At 46.6% G+C, this 18,233-nt stretch overlaps 1 protein-coding gene across 3 annotated transcripts in view; it reads left to right on the forward strand.

The window, feature by feature from the left end:
- The window catches only part of STS (steroid sulfatase), a 155,639-nt gene that overhangs the window by 16,463 nt on the left and 120,943 nt on the right, over window positions 1-18,233 (forward strand). The gene's annotated exons all lie outside the window — the stretch shown is intronic.

An 18,233-nucleotide genomic window follows, 5' to 3' on the forward strand; every position in this document is an offset into this window, starting at 1 on the left:
CAGAACCGATGTAAAGTTGAGCAGTTTTTATCCCATGGAATGCTGCAAGACTGTTCATATGTGTGTCTGCAGGTTGCCATCCAGAACTTCGGTCAGGTGGTGTTACGTAACACACGATCTACTCACCATTATGCTGTCTCGTGTGTGTATACGCGTTATGTATTCTACTAATCACTTTGCAATATGTATACATAACCAGTCATGTTGTTAGATATGGTATGGCAATTATAGCTCAGTAAACCTGGAATGTGTCTTTAACAATCAATAAAACTGAAATACAGATGTCTGTATGTGCCGAAGTTTTACTGAGATACAACTGACATACAACATCCTGGGAGTTTAAGCTGGACGATGTGGCGATTTGTTATTTGACATATCAAATATATTTCCAATGTGATAGTTAAAAAAAATTTTTTTTAGCATTTGTTTATTTTTGAGAGACAGAGTGTGAGTGGGGGAGGCACTGAGAGAGAGAGAGGGAGACACAGAATCGGAAGCAGGCTCCAGACTCTGAGCTGTCAGCATGGAGCCCGACGCGGGGCTTGAACTCATGGACCGTGAGATCATGACCTGAGCTGAAATCGGCCGCTTATGTGACTGAGCCACCCAGGCACACCCCAATGTGCTATTTGATATGTCAAATATATATCCAATGTGATAATTGATAATCAAATATATATCGACATATCATATACTTGATATTTTATATATCGCAAAGTGATCAGTGCAATAAGTTTTGTTAACATCTGTCACCTCACACAGTTGCAGATTTTTCTTTCTTCCCATTATGAAGTGGTCTCATACAACGAGTGTTCTAGAGAAAACAGCAGTGTCCGTTATGAGGGTCAGAGACGGTCCTGGGGACAGCTTAACTTGGAAGCAGTCTGCATACTTTCAATAAATTTGTTTTGATTTTTTAAAAAATTACCTTCTAAAACCCAAAAAGAAATTTTTGAATTCTGAAATACTAACTTGGCCCCAAAGCTTGTGTTTCGAGACAGTATACCTGTGCTTGTCATTGCAAACAGGGAAGAGTTCATGTTGAGCCCGTTGTGACTTTGAACCATCAGATGATGGTTGTACCAGGTGGGTTTTCCCATTTACGGTATCAGACTATGTTCCCATATCCCCTCAGAGGCACCTTCTACCACTAAAAACCTCACGATTTTTCTAAGTTCTGCAAACTTTGCGACAAGGGGAGAATAGTCAGAAACCTCCATTCAGCCAGAAAAGTAGGGCAGAATTTCTGTGTCTTTTGGCCACTGTCCCTGATGAGAAGCAGCTTCTGACCCCTCCTCCCCAGCCCATGCACCTGGGAGGCAAAGAACACTTATTCAAATCTACTGGGGGTCACAATGGCCCAACCTGGGATCCTAAACCAAACGGCATGTCTTGACTTTGGAAAGGCCACCTGTTTGATTCCATTAAGAACAAATACCAGGGCATTTGTGGCTCAGTCGATTAAACGTCTGACTCTTGATCCCAGGGTCGTAGAATTGAGCCCCATGTTGGCTCAGCATGGAGCCTGCCTGGGATTCATTCTCTCTCTCTCTCTCTCTCTCTCTCTCTCTCTCTCTCTCTCTCTGTCTCTCTGTCTCTCTCTGTCTGTCTCTCCCTCTCTCCTTCTCTCTGCCCCTTTCCCCCACTCACACACTCTTTCTCTCTCTAAAATGAAAAAAAAAATGTATTAAAAAAGAAGTATTGGGGAGCCTGGGTGGCTCAGTTAAGCATCTGACTCTTGGTTTCGGCTCAGGTCGTGATCTCACAGTTTGTGAGTTCAAGCCCCTCATCAGGCTCTGCACTGACAGCACAGAGCCTGCTTGGGATTCTCTCTCTCACTCCCTCTGTCCCTCTCTCCGCCCCCCCCCCCAATGCCACAAAATAGCTAAACTTAAAATTAGCAGAACGGAGCTTTGACTTAAGCAGACTTCTCCACCTCAACAGGACTCATAGTTTGGGGCAGATCATTCTCTGTTGCCATGCATGGTCTTGTGCATCATCAGATGTTCAGTCGCATCCCTGGCCTGTACCCAGTGGATGCCAGGAGCGCAGCCCTCAAGCTGTGACGACCAGAAGTGTCTCCAGACATTGCCAAGTGTCCCCTGGAAGGGAAAGGTACCCCTAGTTGACAAGCAGTGCTTTGCCTGATGCTATACTGTGCGATGAGCCCTATTTTACAGGTGGGAAAAGCAAACCCGTGCTCTATAGATGGTGTCACGGTCAAGAGCTTTTGTGTCCCACTGTATTGTCACATACCCCACGTGTGGCTCATCCAGAGAGCTGTCAGAAGCCTTCTAAGCTGAATCTAATAACTCACATGTTATTGAGAAGCTGAGTCACGATAGTCAGCAAGGTGAACTGATTTCTAGGGGTTTCTACTTCCATTTAGCCCCAGTGACGAATTCGTGAATCGAGAAGGTTACAGTGGTAGCTGTCTAGAGCTGGGCGGATGGCTCCGGAGCTTTTTGGCTGTCAGTGACAAACCCAGTGCCTCATGGCCCATAAATAAACCTCAGCTTTGGTATCTCTTGTAATGTTTTTATTTTTTATTGAGTTGACATTCGTATAGCACACAAATAACCATTGTAAAGGGTGCAATTTGTGCATTCAGCCGCTGCCTCTCTAGTTCTAGAACTTTCTAAATCATTCCTCCAAAACCCTCCTTCCCCTTCTCCTTGGCCCTTGGTAACCACAAACGTCCTTTCTGTCTCTGTGTATTTGCTTATTGAGGACATTTCCTTTAAATGGAGTCATACGCTATGTGGCCTTTTGCGGCTGGATTCTTCCCCTCAGCATCGTATTTTCAAGGTTCATCCATATAGTAGCAGGTGTCAGAACTTCATTCCATTTAATGGCTGAATCATATTCTATTTTATGGACAGAAAGGGATTTTCTAGTTGCATGTGTGGGAAGGTCACAGAATCAAAGGAGAAGCTTCAGAATCCAGGACTGGCTGCCTTAAACACAAGCTGAAATTCTTTGTAAGTCTGATGGACGTCAGACCTGTCTCTACGGGTTTGTGCCTTCTGATGGAGGCAAACCCCACTGTATTGAAAATAGTTGCTTTTGGGGGCATCCCAGTGGCTCAGTCGGTTAAGTGTCTGACTTCAGCTCAGGTCATGATCTCACGGCTTGTGGGTTCAAGCCCCGCGTCGGGCTCTGTGCTGACAGCTCAGAGCCTGGAGCCTGCTTCGGATTCTGTGTCTCCCTCTCTCTCTCTGCCCCTCCCCTGCTTGCGCTCTGTCTCTCTCAAAAATAAATAAGCATTTAAAAAAAAATTTAAAAGAGAAAATAGTTGCTTTTGCATTCTGGTTAAGTTCTGTGGTGTTAGGAGAATTTTATGTGTAATTGGGGCTGGGTACCGTGGCTGTTATCCTTGGCTGCGTTCCAAATTACCACAACTGTAAGGGCTCACAATGCCACCCGTCGATTATCTCACAGTATCTGTAGCTCAGGCGTCTGGACATGGCTTACCTGGGGACTCCGCTCCGAGTGTTACAAGGCTACATCGAAGCGTTGGCCACAGTTGTGTTCTCATCTAGAAGAGAGAGGGATGCCCTTCCAGGCTCATTCAAGGTGTGAGCAAATCTTGTAGTTCTCTGTGTTTGTGGGACTGCGGCCCTTAGTCCCCAGGAACCGCCCCTCCCTATTGGCATTTCACACCGTGACTGTTTCATCGAGACCTGCAGGAGAGCGTCTCTTTTGCTAGGAATCTGTTTCCAAGTGCTCACCTGATTAGGCCAGGCCCACCCCTGATAGCGCCCCTTTCGATAAGCACCAAGTCAACTGACTGGGGACCTCAAACACAGGTGCAGCGTCCGTTTACTTTTGCCATATCCTGTTGGTTAGGACATCACAGGTACCCTCACATTCAAGAAGAGAGCATCACACAAAGCGGTGAGTACCAGGGGCTGAAAGCTGGGGAGGCTGTCTTAGAATTCTTCCTGAAAAGGGGCCTTTTTGTGGGCAGAGCTGGGGGCCTAAATACGGTGTAGAACATATGTTGCGTCCCAGGAACCAAACGACCTAGTTCCCGGCACTCGTTTGCAGGAAGTGACGTCTGTGCCAAGGTTGTTCGTGTTGGTGCGAATTAGATCGTTGTAGCATCGTTTATTTCCATTTGACGGTAATGAAAGCACGGGGGACCCAACGTAGCTGAGTGGTTCGTGGTGTGCAGCCAGAACCCCCTAGTATTTGTGGCAGTGCTATCCTTATCTTGCTCAAGAACGTATCTGGGGGCTGGTGATGCCTCTAAAAACGTGCAGTGATCAGGACGTGTCGCCCAGCAGGCTTGACGAGGTCTGTGTGGACTGCCCTCGCCTTTCTGTGCATGCAGGGGACCCCACAGCCATCTGCCGGCCACCACCCTCGGTGTGGGGCTCGCCCTGGAGCCCGCGGGCCATGCAGTGGGCGGGCTCACTCACCGATTGGGAATAGTTGTATGCTAGCACCCTGCTTCTTGTCCCTCCTTCTGCCCTTCCCCCGAACGTCTGCTGGGATAGAGGCTCGCGTCCCCACGCCACACCTGGGGGTTGCGGTCCCCACCAGCCGTGGCCCAGAGCCTGCTTGCACTCACACTAGGGGCTCGGCGCTTGGGCATGTCTCAATTTCAGGACGTCACATCACACGATCAGACTTGATAACACAGGCCTGTTTGTTTTAAATAAACTTCTGCTTCAATGCATCTGTAACACTTTTCCATCGGGGTGAACTTCACACAAAGTACAATCAACCCCTGTAAAGAGGGCAACTCAGAGACATTTCGTGCATTCAACCCCTGCCCCTCTAGTCCTAGAACTTTCTACATTGTTCCTCCCACACCCTCACGCCCCGTCCCCTCAGCCCTCGGGAACCACAAATGTCCTTTCTGTGTCTGTGCGTGCACTTGTCTGGACATTTCCTGTAAGTGCATTCACAGGCTGTGTGAGTGGCTTTCTCGCATGGGGTGTGATGCGTTCACGGTTCGCCTGTGTGACGGCACACGTCAGTCTTTCGTCCCACTGTATGGCTGAATCCTGTTCTAGTTTATGGATAGATTGGATGCTGTTTGTGGACATATGGACGGACACGTGGGCTGCTTCCACCTTTAAGCTGTTGTGAATAGTACAGTTCTCCACGCGGATGTACAAGGGGCACGCGGGTGTATAGGTAACTCTCTGAGACCCTGCTGTGCATGGGGCACGCAGGTGTATAGGTAGCTGTTGGAGACCCTGCTGTGCACGGGGCACGCGGGTGTATAGGTAGCTGTTGGAGACCCTGCTGTGCACGGGGCACGCGGGTGTATAGGTAGCTGTTGGAGACCCTGCTGTGCACGGGGCACGCGGGTGTATAGGTAGCTGTTGGAGACCCTGCTGTGCACGGGGCACGCGGGTGTATAGGTAGCTGTTGGAGACCCTGCTGTGCACGGGGCACGCGGGTGTATAGGTAGCTGTTGGAGACCCTGCTGTGCACGGGGCACGCGGGTGTATAGGTAGCTGTTGGAGACCCTGCTGTGCACGGGGCACGCGGGTGTATAGGTAGCTGTTGGAGACCCTGCTGTGCACGGGGCACGCGGGTGTATAGGTAGCTGTTGGAGACCCTGCTGTGCACGGGGCACGCGGGTGTATAGGTAGCTGTTGGAGACCCTGCGGCCAGCTCCTCTGGGTGCATCCTCATACACGGCATTGCTGTGTCATCTGGCACGTCCATTCGACTCTTTGAGCAGTTCCTGTGCTGGTTTGCAACGTGTGTTTCAATAGCCGTTCGGTCTTGAGGCCCTCGTCTTCGAGGGTTTCGTCTGAGCAGCCCTGAGAGGCAGAATTACAGCATCTCCTGTCTGAACTTGTGTTGAGGAGATGTGCGTTCAGCTGTGCAAGAGCGTTGGCAAAACCTCGGCATATATTATCAGCGTTGCTGAGACTTGTTTCTGTCTGCCCTGCAGCTTATTAGGGAAGGCAGGAGCCAAGGTGTAAACAAATGGGACAGGAAGGCCCAGCAACCGGTCGGTCACTGATGGGCAGTTTCTCATGGTTCCAAGGTCGTGAGATGACACCCTCGGGCAGGCCCAGGGCCCAGGCGTACCATCCCGATCCATCCTGATGTGGCCCCAGCTGGGCACTACCTCTTGGTGGCTCGCCTCCCAGTCTTGAAAATCCACGGGGCCAGCATGGGGTCCCTGCATGCACGGGGTCTCCTGGGATGCCTCCCCTCCTGCCTGTTCCCCAAGCCGGGTCAGCTGCCTTTCTGTTGGCACCTGGCTTCTTGCATCACTCTTCTGCTGCTCCCCTTGCAGTGTGTCACCTCTCCCTTTGTCTGGGGACAGAACTACAGGTTCTGACTTCCAGAGGACAGACCCAGGGGACCATCAGCTTACGGTATTCAAGCCCCAGCTGTATCAGGGACATTATGTTGGGGTTTACTGTTCTATTTTAGACCTCACCTCTGACGCCCGTTTCCTCACCCTCGATACAATCGCATCCAGCTGACAAATTACGAGATTAGGGACTTTATTAGACATAATAGCATAGAAGTGGCTGAGTGACTAATCACAAATTAGTGCTCCTGGCCACTGCCCAGCCATCAACTAGGAAACGAAACATCTCATGGTGCGGTACACAGAGTCTATGTGGTACGTCCTTCCGTGTGTGATGGCATCCATCGCAGGGACCGATAATGGTGATCCTGGGGGCCTTCCGTGAAGACGTACAGAAATTCTGTACGTTCCCACGTGCTTTCAAACATGCCCGCCACTAAGGTTTGTCAAACGGAAATGGTTTTCCTGTGATTTTAAGTCATGCACCTCACATTTGTTTGCATCTTTTAGACTGAATGAGCCTTGTGCATAAAATTATACTTGGAGTATAATTACTTCGTCGTGGCTCAAATGGGGACCTAAGGTGGGGGGGCAAACATCATTTTGACCTGTGATAACTAGATATTAGGGATATTTGGAATCATTGAAGTGGCCTTTTTTATATTTTTCGACCAACATAACCGTTACTCGGTGATCTCCTTTGAATCCTACCAATAGTTGGTCTATTCATAGAAGCACTTGTGTTTTAATAAGACTTTTAGGGTTCCCTTTCTTTCTTTTTTTTTTTTTTTAAATGAGATCTTTTTTTTTTATGTTTATTTGTTTTTGAGACAGAGAGAGACAGAGCATCAACGGGAGAGGGTCAGAGAGAGGGAGACACAGAATCTGAAACAGGCTCCAGGCTCTGAGCTGTCAGCACAGAGCCCGACGCGGGGCTCGAACTCACGGACTGTGAGATCATGACCTGAGCCGAAGTTGGACGCTCAACCGACTGAGCCACCCAGGCGCCCCAGGGTTCCCTTTCTTTAACCAAACCTATAGCCTCCTCATGTGGGGATACTGTCCCGAGAGAGTTCTCCCTAACAAAACTGATTATATTTGCACATCTCATGCAGGAAACACGTCTGGTTATCCAGCAAGGAGACATGGTGGTGCTATTTCCTGGCATGTTTCAAGGACAGAAACTCGTGAATGGAATTTCTCTCAATGCAGATAAAACCCAAAGCTGTTGGGTCATTTCTGTCTCAGAATCTGAGTCTCCCTCTCTGCCCCTCTCTCACTTGCATTTGCATTCTCGAAAACAAACATTAAAAAAATTATAAAGAAACTAACCTTGGGGCGTCTGGGTGGCTCAGTTAAGCGTCCAATTTCAGCTCAGGTCATGATCTCACGGTTCGTAGGTTCAAGCCCCTCATCAGGCTCTTTGCTGACAGCTCAGAGCCTGGATCCTGCTTCAGATTCTGTGTCTCCCTCTCTCTCTCTCTGCCCTTCCTCTGTTCACACTCTGTCTTCTCTCTCTCAAAAATAAAAAGACATTAAAAGTTTTTTTTAAAAAAACTAAAGGAGTTTAATGTTCTAAGTGAATTTTTACAATCCACTCTATTCTTATTTTTCTTGAAATAGTTGGTGAAATACATGTTCACAGTGTGGAGGCACATTTTCCATGCCATTTAATTCACCCACTTGTACGATTCAGTGGTTTTTATCAGGTTACCAAGCCGTGGGACCTCCTTAAGTCAGTTTTAGAACAGGCTCATCACCCCAGTGAGACCCTTCATGCCTAGTTCCTAATCCCCATTCCTATCCCCTGCCTGAGCAGGTTTTTAAGAAGTCACATTTTTTTCTATGTTTCATCCCATTTCTTTGAACCCAGGGCGTATGAATATGGCCCTCGGGGATGTTGACAGTCGTGCAGTTACATCATTCCGCTGCATGACCCTATTATCATTGTCCTAGAAAGACCCAGAACTGAATCGCTGAGGCATGAGGAAATGAATCCTGTGCATGCTGTATGTGCTATATATCTCCGTGACCCCGCTTGGAATGCTCGCCTTGGTCTTCCTTGACACGAAATCACGTAAGCCCTCTTCTGCCTTTGTTGCTGTTTTCTCCTCCTCCTCCTACCTGCTTATTTCCTGAGGAAATGCCTGTGGCCTTCTTTCCTACACTTGGGCCCTTAGGACTGATTTCCCCTTAAGCAAGCCAGCTCACCTGTCAATGAGACTGCCATAATTTGTACGTCTCTGACCGCTATCATTTGAAAAATGGATCATTATTTCAAGAGACACATCTAATAAGAGGGGTAAGGAAAATACAGTGCATATGGGTGCATCGCACGGTTGCCAGTTGAACCCAAAACCTGGAATCTGGATATGGGAGCATGCTGGAGAGATTACTTGGGTTAAGAGTTTTCAAGAGCAGCAATCCAAAGTGATGTAATTTGGGAATAGACGACAGGCCCCCAGGCCTGGTGCGGACAATCAGTAGTGAGTTCTTACCCACAGATAAGATTGGCACAGATGCCTGGTCTATTGGTAATCTGGGACTTCAGCTATTGGACATCTGTTGGGAGTCTTGCCCGACTAAAAGCTTAATATCTTGTAAACTCTTTTCTTTCTGGAAACTTCATCCCGCAGATAAAATACTGCTCTGAAATTGACTGTGATAAACAAGGAAGAATTGCTTGGTGATGTACAAGTGATCATATCCTTGGGTAGAACAGCCCTCCCTCTTTTAAATGTAACGGTAATAGTAAATGACCGACGTACCTTGGCATGGTTCCTGAGGTTTAGAGTCACTTAGACACAAATATAGATGTCCTCTCCTGGCCAGGGACTCTGAAAATGTAATGGCTCGCGTGTTAGGATATACTCAAACATGAAAGTCCGCCATTGCACTCACAAAACCATAAGGGATCCCGAGGATGAGGGAAAGCATACGGAATTGAGGAAACCAGCATGGTGGGAACCCCAGGCTCTGAAAGGGAATATTTGCAAGGTCGGGGAAGAGAGAGAGAATCATGCAACGAATGGCTTACCTTTCTCCTAGAAGGTCAGGAAGACCGAAAATCCAAAACAAACTGATTAGAACACTCTCTTGGTGTCTGGTTCCCAGGTCTCCCTTGACTCAGGTTCCGTGCCCTTGGACGGAACTGCACTCCCTCTGTGTCGCACCGTCAGAAGCATAGAAACTTACCACGTTTAGATCACAAGTCCTAAAATGAGGATGTTGGCAGAGCTCCGTGTCTAGGGGAGAAGCTGTTTCCTTATATTTTCCAGAGGGTACCTGCATTCGAAGCCTCGTGTCCCTTCCTCATTTTCTCCACGCTGTTCCTTCTCTCCTTCCCTGGCGTCTCCTTCTCTGACTCTGCCTGACTGCCACCCTCTTATAAAGACTGGACCACTAAATTCTCCTCGTGAAACTAATGTGACACTAGAGTTGACAAACTAAAATTTAGATAAAAATTTGAAACATTAAAAAAAGGAAGAGACCCTTGTGATGACATTGGAGTTGGATCATCTCCCCATCTCGAGATCCTTAACATCGTCATGCTTGCACAGTCCCTTTTCATGTAAGGTGACATAGTCACAGGTTCCTGGGGCTAAGAACGTGGCCATCCTTGGGTTCCATTGAGAATAGACTTTGATCAGAGTTTTCTGTGGGCGTATCACTTAGCTGTAAATGTGTTCAGGGGTACATTAATAACAACTGCCATTGCTTGCTAAAATGAGATTATTATATAAGTAATGTCCATGTGTCCACTAACAATCAGTGTGCACATGAGCTTTTCCTGCACTGATTTCATACAATAGAGACATTTTTTCTTGGGTCAATGTTCTTGAGCCAACACCTGTGGATGCAAAGAGAGAGAAAGGTTGACTGCAGAGTAAACAGATTCATTCCATTAATGAATACCAAGCACTATGTTTATTAGGATGTTCTTGATGACTGGGCATTAACAAAAACATGAAAAGTTTTGTGCTTGCTTTCTTTCTGTCTCTCTCTCTTTTCCATCCCTCCCTCCTTTATCCATCCTTCCTTTCCTTCTTTCTTTCTTTCTTTCTTTCTTTCTTTCTTTCTTTCTTTCTTTCTTTCTTTCTTTCTTTCTTTCCTTCTCTCCTTCTCTACCAGAGCAACTAACTCTGTTCCGTGATCTTTCCTTTCGGTGTTTGTTTAATGACTTTTAATGGAGCGCACTTTGGGGGAGTGGGAGCTGTTTTTCTGGAGGCCCAGTGAAGAGAGTTTTGGGTCCTGTGACCTCTCATAATCTTCATGCTCCCGTCACCTGTGGCTGGGGCACCTGAGTCTGTTGGTTTTCCCCTGGCCATTGCCTCTGGTATTATTCTTCTGCATCATGACTTTGTCCTTTCTTTTCTTTGCTGACAGACTTCTCAAGAGTTAGTTCTTTCTGGCAATTGGCTTCTGGATTCTTCCCTATTCACTGGCTCTCTGTGGCTGGCATAGATGTTCCAACCAGAGTCTCTGAATTCTAAACCCAGCGGGGAATGAAGCAGGAAAAGTCAGTGTTACCGCTTATTAAAATCATTCCTTGACAAGCATAAGGCACTGGAGATTAGTCACCCTTTGCTGTCATGACTGACCAGGGCTCAGCGGGTCCTGGGATGAGGCGAGTGGTATCAGGTGGACAGCAGAGACCTGGGTTGCGGTGCCCTTTCAGCAGCTCCATGGGTGACATCGGGCAGGCACCCACCCTTCACAGGCTCCATCGACGTCCTTGGATTCTACAGTCAGTCCCTGGGGGTTGAGCCACGACGCCCATGTTCTCCAAAGCTCCCAGGCTAAAATCTGAGATCCAGTGTCCTGGGTTTACATCTGACCATAAACCCAGGTGTTAATGTAATGAATGATACCGCACTTTTGGGGAGGGTGGGGTTAGGAATCAAGTACGAGGTGATTTATAAAAGTCTTCACATGAGAGAGCTGGCATGCACCATAAATTCCCCCAGCCACCCAAGATTGATAATTTTACAGTGAAAGCAAGTAATTATGAATCTGCCTCTAAATCACATTTTAAAACCCGCACTCAAAAGTTGACAAACTGTCCCCATAAGTCAGACACTACTTACCAGCCTGTTACCAGCAAGCCAAGCCCAGAACTGGTGCTTTTCACGGCTGTCACGTTTGTCGATGCCCTGATTCACCTGTGCCTGTAGAGAAGGGGATGTTTAACGTGCACCGGGGAAGCCCTTCCTCTTGGAGTCAGAAGGCAAGTGTGTGTACCTATCAAAGAATAAGAGACTCTATTCTACGGTAAAAAACACAGAAGTGGTGTTTGGCCATTTGTGTGTTCCGAGTCCTACACATATTAATTCAGCATATTACCACATTTACCATAAAATGTTGAGATTATAAGACGGGCCTTCCCAATGCTGGGTCCTCGGGGTGAAATGGAATCCCATTTGTGGATGCTGTGCTCATCGAAACAGCAGTTAATAGGGCGAGGTCGGGCCAAGAAAGGGTAAGGATGAAGAGTCACAGACCGTGGTTTAGGAAGGTAACTGTCCAAGAGGCGTGAACACGAACAACTGAATGATGTGGCCTCAACGAGGACAGGAATCTGCAAAGGTCTGCTGGTGTGCATGGATGCAGGTCTCTGGCCAGAGGCCCATCACCAGCAGACCCCCTGCAGACCCCCTGCAGACCATGAGCTCACGCAGACATCACGCTGTTTCAGGCTTATTGAGTTACCCCCCTGGGCTTCAAAGCCAGCAGAAGTTTCAGGAACCTTGTTGTCAGGGCTCAGATAGCGTCCTATGAGTTGATGCTGGAGGGATGGCCTCTTATGAAACAATTATAGGGGCGCCTGGGTGGCGCAGTCGGTTGAGCGTCTGACTTCAGCTCAGGTCATGATCTCACGGTTTGTGAGTTCGAGCCCCGCGTCGGGCTCTGTGCTGACAGCTTGGAGCCTGGAGCCTGCTTCGGATTCTGGGTCTCCCTCTCTCTCTACCCCTCCCCTGCTCATGCTCTGTCTCTCTCTCTCAAAAATGAATAAACTTAAAAAAAAGAAACAATTATAATTTATTTTGTCATCCGTTCTGTTTTTTAAGGATCGACTCCACTGTTAATTATAATACTTTCCCCACTTATATCTCATATGAAAGAATGAGCATTAGTATATCCTTTGAAGGGAAGTGAAAGGTCTAGACACTGTCAGTAAGGATATGCAGAAGATCATAGATTAAGTAATTGCTAGTGTTTTGCCATACGGGCTTTGTCTGTCCAGCCGGAAAGTTGACGACTGTGTTGGCCTTGCCTTTCATGAGTCAGGTGCCCAGCCGTGCATCTCATAGTGGGGGCCAGAAGCTGTCAGGAGCTCACCGAAAGGAAGCCAGGTAAAACTTCGCACCTGTGCGTTCGGTGTCTGCCAGGATCCATGACATCCCTCCAGTGCTGGGCCTCCCCTGAGTGAGTTCTATCTGTGTGGCCCCACCATGGGATGGCTAGTCCTTCTCGCGAGGTAACGCTAACCGGAAGCTGCATCCGGGCCCCCGGTACAGCTTTTGGAGCTGTGTATCTGACTAGATAGATACGCGGATTCTAGCGTTAGCTCTGAGCTTTGACCTCTCCGGTCCTTTTACCTGTAACCCAGGGGGAATGTCTTTTGAGAAATACGACCAGTTACTGGTTGGATGTTGGATAGGAAAGTGCTTTGAACAGCAGCGAATGCCTGTAGGTTGTGTGAGCCCCTTGGGGTGGATTCCTGGATGCTGCTTTCAGAAACAGTAGAAATGGGGCCACCTGTGGCAGCCTGCAGACACGAGAGAAGAAGGTGGGTTTGGGGCAGCGCTAGCTTGCCCTGCGGTTCCCTGCCTCCCTGGGCCCAGCAACTGAGAGCTAGGGACACCCATCCGTTCTTTTTCCCTCTTCTTTTTTTTTAAATTCCAGTATAGGTAACACAGTGTTGTAGTAATTTCACGTGTACAACGTAATGATTCAGCAGTACCCTACCTCACCTGGTGCTCATCACAGCAGGTGCCCTCCTGAATCCCCATCACCTGTTTCACCCCTCCCTCCACCCACCTCCCCTCTGGTGACCATCAGTATGTTCTCTGTAGTTAAGAGTCTGTTTCTTGGTTTGTCTTTGTCTTTTTTTTTTCTGTCTTTATTTGTTTTGTTTCTTAAATTCTACGTGTGAATGAAATCATACGGTATTTGTCTTTCCCTGACCGACCTACTTCGTTTAGCCTTATGAACTGTCTAGCTCCGTCCATGTCATTGCAAATGGCAAGATTTCATTCTTTTTTACGGCCGACTGATACATGATACATGGCTGTGTATAGATACCACAACTTCTTTAACCATCCATCTATTGATAGGTACTTGGGTTGCTCCTATAATTTGGCTCTTGTAAATAATGCTGCAGTAAACATAAGGGGGGCATGCGTCTTTTCAAATTAGTGTTTTTGTATTCCTTGGGTAAATACCCACTAGGGGAATTACTGCATCATAAAATTCTATTTTTAATTTTTGGAGGAGCCCCCACACTGTTTTCCACAGTGACCGTGCCAATTTTCATTCCTACCGACACTACAGAAGCGTTCTTTTTTCTCCACATCCTCACCGACACTTGTTGGTTTTGTGTTGACTTTAGCCATTCTGAAAAGTGTAAGGTGATATCTCATTTTGCTTTTGATTTGCATTTCCCTGACGACGAGTGATGTTGAGCATCTTTTCATGTGTCTGTTGGCCATCTCTTCAGAGAAATGTCTGTTCATGTCTTCTGCCCAGTTTTTTAAAGTTGGATTATTTGTTTATTTGTACGTTAAGTTGTAGAAGTTGTTTCTATTTTTTGGATAGTGACCATTGATTGCGTATATCATTTATAAATATCTTCTCTCTTTCAGGAGTTTGTCTTTTAGTTTTGTTGGTTGTTTCCTTTACTGTTTAGAAGTTTTTTTGATGTGTTCCCAATAGTTTATTTTTGCTTTTGTTTCCCTTGCCTCAGGAGACATAAGTAGAAAAATGTTGCTATGGCCGATGTCAGACAAATTACTGGCAGTGCTTTCTTCTAGGATTTTTATGGTTTCAGGTCTCACATCTAGGTCCTTAATATATTTTGCATTTATTTTTCTGTATGGCTTAAGAATGTGGTCCAGTCTGGGGACACCTGGGTGGCTCAGTTGGTTAAGCATCCAACTTCAGCTCAGGTCATGATCTCACGGTTTGTGGGTTTGAGCCCCACGTTGGGCTCTGTGCTGACAGCTCAGAGCCCAGAGCCTGCTTCAGATTTTATGTCTCCCTCTTTCTGCTCCTCCCCTACTCACACTGTGTGTGTGTCTCTCTCTCAAAAATAGACAAACATTTAAAAATAAAAAAAAAAAAGAAGGTGGTCCAGTTTCATTCTTTGCATGTAGTTGTCCAGTTTTCCCAACACCATTTGTTGACGAGACTGTCCTTTTCACATTGCGTATTCTTGCTCCCTTTGTTAAAGATTAATTGACCATATAATCATGGATTTATTTCTAGGCTCTCTATTCAGCTCTGTTGATCCAAGTGTCTGTTTTTGTGCCAGTACCATACTGTTTTGATTACTACAACTTTGTAGTATATCTTCAAATCTAGGATTGTGATGCCTCCAATTTTGTTTTTCTTTTCCAAGATTGCTATGGGCATTCACGGTCTTTTGTGGTTTCATACAAATTTTAGAATTATTTGTTCTAGTTTTGTGAAACATGCTGTTGGTATTTTCATAGGGATTGCATTAAATCTGTAGATTGCTTTGGGTAGTATAGACATTTTAACAGTATTTGTTCTTCCAGCCCATGAGTGTGGAATATCTTTCCATCTGTTTGTTTCATCTTCAGTTTCTTTCATTAATCCTGTATAGTTTTTGGAGTACAAGCCTTTCATCTCCTTGTTTAATTCCTAAGTCTTTTATTATTTTTAGTGCATTTGTAAATGGGATTGTTTTCTTAAGCACCTCGGCTGTTGATTTTTCTGATCAATGACCACTCTTACCTTGCTTTTGCCTGAAGAATTGACATGCCTTGGGACCATCAGGCTGAGACTGAAGTCCTCTCTCCCATGGTTTTTGAGGGTTTGCCTAGGATTATAGGTTAGTGGGAATATGGGGCTATTTCATCATATTGTACATGTATTCAGGACTAATGGTCTTATCAGCTCTTGTCTTATGTTGAGTCCCAGGAAATGGTTCTGGGACAAGGTGGGTTTTGGGGGGTGGCGGAGTTCTTAGGATCCACACTTATGAGGATGGTGAGGCAGAGGGAGAAGTTGGGTTGTCATACCCTCGCAACAAGACTTCATCCCGTTTGGGAGGGAGCTCTGGAGCTGGTGTGGCTCTCAGAGTTGTCTCACTTTGCATCAAGGAGGGCACACCTTTGGGACCCAGCCATGGGAATCTCGAGGGATGGAGGGATGGCATTGCCTTGGGAAAGGCCACTGTCTCTGGCTGAGAGCAATTCCCAAAGACACATTCAGCTGAGCGCCATCAGTTACCGACACAACCAGCAGCTGGTGGGAAGGGTAACCTGTGTCCTCACTTGATGTCAGAGCCCATGCTATGGCATCCGCCAACGCTCTTCTCTTTACCAATTCCTCAACACCACCTTCTGCTCCTATATGTTCAGAAGATGGTTTTCACTATGGATTTCCAATAGCTTCTTGAAGTCTTCCAGTCAACTTTCTCGGTATTCACACTTGGCTTTCGGTGTTTACTTCTCTACAGAATCTTCTGCTAGCCTATACAAGCAGGTAGGGTTGTCAGCTCATGCACATTTGCCCAGGGCCGTCTCAGTCTGAACACTGGAACTCCTCAGTCCCGGACAGACTGGGAGGATTGATCAGCCTTTGGCAAAGCAATCAGCCAGATTTCCACACCCTGCCTTTCCATTTCTTTACCGTCTTCCCATGCCATCTCCTTCTGAGGCATGGCACAACCAGACTTCTTTAAATAACCACACTTCTAGGCTACTGCTGGTGACAAATGCTTTCTCTCTTTCCTCTCACTGCTGCTCACAGGGTGTCTTGAGCTCTTGTTGATGTTTTCCCAGTGCAGTTAAGCCTGATGTCACCACAGAGCTGCCTGGGACTAGCCAGTATCAGAGGCTGGCAGGTTAACATACCACCTGATGCCTCGAGTCAGTTCACATTGGCTTCTGCTGCCAAATACAATCAGAAGTTTACAAAAATTTTGTGGTTTCCAGGGCTTGTATCTCAGAATCAAGGGAGAGGGATGGTGGACGTTGATTCCATCCTGAGATCCCTGTTGTGGTTCACAGTCTTATACAACTGAATGGGGAGGGGCAGGAGAGTGATGGACACATGACCAAGTAAATGACAGTTACGGCGATTGTAGGTAAACAGAGACAGGAAGGGGTAACGAAGCATGCTCATGATTTGTGAAGCCACCAACTCGTCAGCGTACAGGTTCACGATAATACAGCACCCGTAACCTCTTGCTCTTAAATCTTCTTGTTCTGTGACTAGAACTCGGATTATAGTGGTGTCTCAAGAGACTTACGTTCATATAACTTTTCCGAGTAATAGCGGAACCATCACTGGTACATATGTTGTTGCTGTGTATAATTGTTGGAGCAAACTACGTCCCTTATTTTCCTGTCTTTGTGATCACACCCCTTCAGGGATTATTGGACCAGTGCCCTCCAGTTTCTAAACTTCGACACTTGAGATCATCTCATCCTTTGTGGTGGAGGGCTGGGTGGATGATTCTCTGTGGTAGGGGCTGTATTGCACATTGTAGGATATTTGACAGCGTCTCTGGACTCTACCCACTAGATGCTAGTAGAACCCACCCAATCATGAGAACCGGAAATGTCTCCAGATACTGCCTAATGACCCCTGTGGGCTGAAATCACTCCTGGCTAAGAACAACTCCACTGCTGTTTTGAGAAATGTCCTCTGACCATGGGCTTTTAGGTTCTCCTGTGCTGTTTTCCTTCTGCAGGTAGGGTTTCTTGTGGCAATACCACTGTGAGAGGCATTGTGACTTAATCTCCTTTGACGTGTTTCTTCTTCTTCATTAGTCACCGAGGATAGCAGGCACAAAGTATCAAACACGGGTCGAAGGGTTTCCGTGCTGATGTCTCAGCATCTATTTTCTGTAAATAAAAGGGGTGGGCAACCGAAAGGAAAACACCGACTTGCGTCTTCCCTGTTTCACAAGGGGTGGGGGGGGGGGTCACCCAGTTGTTCAAATCCATATCCATATGATCTTTGTCTCGCCAAATAATGTCATGGAGAGTCGGAGGAAGAGATGGCCCTGCGTGGTGGTTCTGTCATCCCAGCAGTGGGAGGTTAAGGATCAATGTTGACAGGACAGCATCCCATTTCCACAAGAATCCAACATGAAATGCCATGCCGGAAGATGCAGGAAGATTGATTACAGTTTCAAATGCCATCTCGGGGGGAAAAAAATAACATTTCTGGGACACTGATTGAACCTGAAAAATTGTTGTTGGAGGCTTAACTTCAGTGAAACAAGATCTATATGTGTGAAGATCTATAGAATAGTGGTTTTTCTCCAATGTGGTGATCTCTTATGCATATGACGTATCAAGTGGGATGATACTTCATATTTTACAGCATGAACGATAGACTTATACATGAATTGTTTTAAGGCATATGGTAGTTTTTGTCTAAATGTCCTCAACTCAAAAAAATAAGTATATTCTTCAGTAGATTCAAAGTCATCTTCATAGAGTGTAGGATTCTATACCAGAAGTTGAAACACTTTTCCTACCGAGGCCCGATAGTGAACATTTTCAGCATCGCAGGCCAGACAATCTCTTGTGCAGCTACTAAACTCTGTGCCATAGCACAGAAGCAGCCACAGATTATAAGGAAGCGAATGCATGTGTCTGTGTTCTAATATCCTTTCGTTGTGGACTCTGAAATGTCAATTTAATATACTCTTCACGTTGTGCAAAACATTCTTTTCTCA

The sequence above is a fragment of the Panthera pardus genome, unplaced genomic scaffold (assembly GCF_024362965.1).
Source record: "Panthera pardus isolate Hobbes unplaced genomic scaffold, ASM2436296v1 HiC_scaffold_27, whole genome shotgun sequence".
Lineage (NCBI taxonomy): Eukaryota > Metazoa > Chordata > Mammalia > Carnivora > Felidae > Panthera > Panthera pardus.